This window comes from Schistocerca nitens, chromosome 10 (genome assembly GCF_023898315.1).
Source record: "Schistocerca nitens isolate TAMUIC-IGC-003100 chromosome 10, iqSchNite1.1, whole genome shotgun sequence".
NCBI lineage: Eukaryota > Metazoa > Arthropoda > Insecta > Orthoptera > Acrididae > Schistocerca > Schistocerca nitens.
In genome coordinates this window covers 84,165,685-84,168,266 of record NC_064623.1, presented here as the reverse complement: position 1 = coordinate 84,168,266, position 2,582 = coordinate 84,165,685, and the positions used below count along the sequence as shown (strand labels likewise).

General features: G+C 43.5%; 1 pseudogene; it reads right to left on the bottom strand.

The window, feature by feature from the left end:
* Positions 1 to 2,052: 2,052 nt before the first annotated feature.
* On the bottom strand, positions 2,053 to 2,170 carry LOC126210858 (5S ribosomal RNA; annotated as a pseudogene).
* Positions 2,171 to 2,582: the final 412 nt, after the last annotated feature.

Below are 2,582 nucleotides of genomic sequence, written 5' to 3'. Positions count from 1 at the left end.
CAGACATCAAGAAGAATGTAATAAGCAGTTGCTGACAGGTGTAAAATTACTGAACTATCAGTTTAATAAGTCATGGTTGCAAAATACTGACACGAATTCATTACAGAAGAATGGAATAACTGGTAGAAGCCAACCTCGAGGAAGATCAGTTTGGACTCCGGAGAAATGTAAGAACACGTGAGGCAGTACCTTACGACTAATGTTAGAATATAGGTTAAGGATAGGCAAGCCTGCGTTTATAGCATCTGTAGGCTTAGATAAAGCTTTTGACAATGTTGACTGTAATACTCTCTTTGAAATTCTGAGCGTAACAGGGCTAAAATGCAGGAAGCCAAAGGCTATTTACAACTTGTACAGAAAACAGACAGCAATAGTAAAAGCTGAAGAGCGTGAAAGAGAAGCAGTGGTTGAGAAGAGAGAGAGACAGGGTTGTAGCCTATCCCCAATGTTATTCAATCTGTACACTGAACAAGGCAACGGCCTTGCCGCAATGGATACACCTGTTCCCGTCAGATCATCGAAGTTAAGCGCTGTCGGGCGTGGCCGGTACTTGGATGGGTGACCATCCGGGCCGTCATGCGCTGTTGCCATTTTTCGGGGTGCACTCAGCCTCGTGATAGCAATTGACGAGCTACTCGACCGAATAGTAGCGGCTCTGGTCAAAGGAAACCATCGTAGCGACCGGGAGAGCGGTGTGCTGACCACACGCCCCTCCTATCCGCATCCTCAGCTGAGGATGACACGGCGGTCGGATGGTCCCGATGGGCCACTTGTGGCCTGAAGACGGAGTGCTTTTTTGTACACTGAACAAGCAGTGAAGCAAATTTCGAGTAGGAATTAAAGTTCAGGGAAAAGAACACTTTGAGGCTGGCCAGTGTCATAGTAATTCTGTTAGGAACAGCGAAGGACTTAGAAGAGCAGTTGAATGGAATGGACAGTGTGTTGAAAGGAGGATGTAAGAAGAACGCCAACAAAAGCAAATCAATGACAATGGAACGTAGTCGAATCACGTAAAGCAATTCTAGGGGATTAGATTAGAAAATTAGACATGTAAAGTAGTAAACTGGGAAATGAGACACTTGAGGTAGTAAGTGAGTTTTAGTACTGGGGCAGCAAAGTAACTGATGATGGCCGAAGTAGAGAGGATATAAAATGTATGTCAATGGCAGGAAAAGCATTTCTGAAGAAGAGAATATTGTTAACATCGAATATAGATTTAAGTTTTAGGAAATCTTTTCTGAATGTGTCTGGAGTATAGCTATGTATGGAAGTGAAACATGGATGATAAACATTAGATAGAAAGGGAATAGAGGCTTTCAAAATGTGGTCCTACAGAAGAATGTTAAAGATTGGATGGGTAGATCACGAAAGTCATGAGGAGGTACTGAATAGAAATGGAGAGACCAGAAATTTGTGGCGCAACTTGAACCAAAGAAGCGACCACCAATTTAGTATCAGGAAGAAGCGTGGGGAGTAAAAGTCATAGAGGAAGACCATCAGATGAATACAGTTGGCAGATTCAGAATGATGTAGGTTGCAGTAGGTACTCGGAAATGTCACAGTGTCAACCTGATTTTTTTAAAGATATGTATTCTCTTTCAACTGCTTCATTTGCTGTGTCTTTATGTTTTTCCATTTCATCAATGAAATTGAATACCTCTTGTGTTATCCAAGGATTTATACTAGGCCTTGCGTTTTTTGATCTTCTGCTGTCTTCACCTCTTCGTCTCTTAAAGCTACCAATTCATCTTCGCGTCTTCTACTGTATTCCTTTCTGCTGATCTACTCTGCAGTTGCCTAATGCTCCCTCTGAAACTCCAAGTAACCTCTGGTTCTTTCAACTTGTCCAGGTACTCCGTCTTTAGGCCACAAGTGGCCCATGGGGACCATCCGACCGCCGTGTCATCCTCAGCTGAGGATGCGGATAGGAGGGGCGTGTGGTCAGCACACCGCTGTCCCGGTCGTTATGATGGTTTTCTTTGACCGGAGCAGCTACTATTCGGTCGAGTAGCTCCTCAATTGGCATCACGAGGCTGAGTGCATCCCGAAAAATGGCAACAGCGCATGGAAGTCCGGACGGTCACCCATCCGATTGCCGGTCACGCCCGACAGCGCTTAACTTCGGTGATCTGACGGGAACCGGTGTATCCACTGGGGCAAGGCCGTTGCCGTACCTTATCCACGTGCTATGTCCTTAATTTCTTACTCTTTTCAAATTTCTTCAGTTTTCATCTACAGTTCATAACAAATTGTGGTCAAGAGTCCACTTCTGCCCCTAGAAATGTCTTACAATTTAAAACCTTTTTTTCTAAATTTCTATCTAGCCATTATATAATCAATCTGAAACCTTCCGGTGTCTCCAGGTCTCTTCCACTTATGCAACCTTCTAACACCAAGTGTTAGCGATGATTAAATTATGGTCTGTGCAAAACTCTACCACGCGGCTTCCTCTTTTATTCCTTTCCCACAGTCCATGTTCACCGACTATTTTCCTTTCTCATTCTTTTCCTGCTATGAATTCCAGTCTCCCATCACTATTAAATTTTCGTCTCCCTTAATTATTTTAATAACAATTTCTTCCA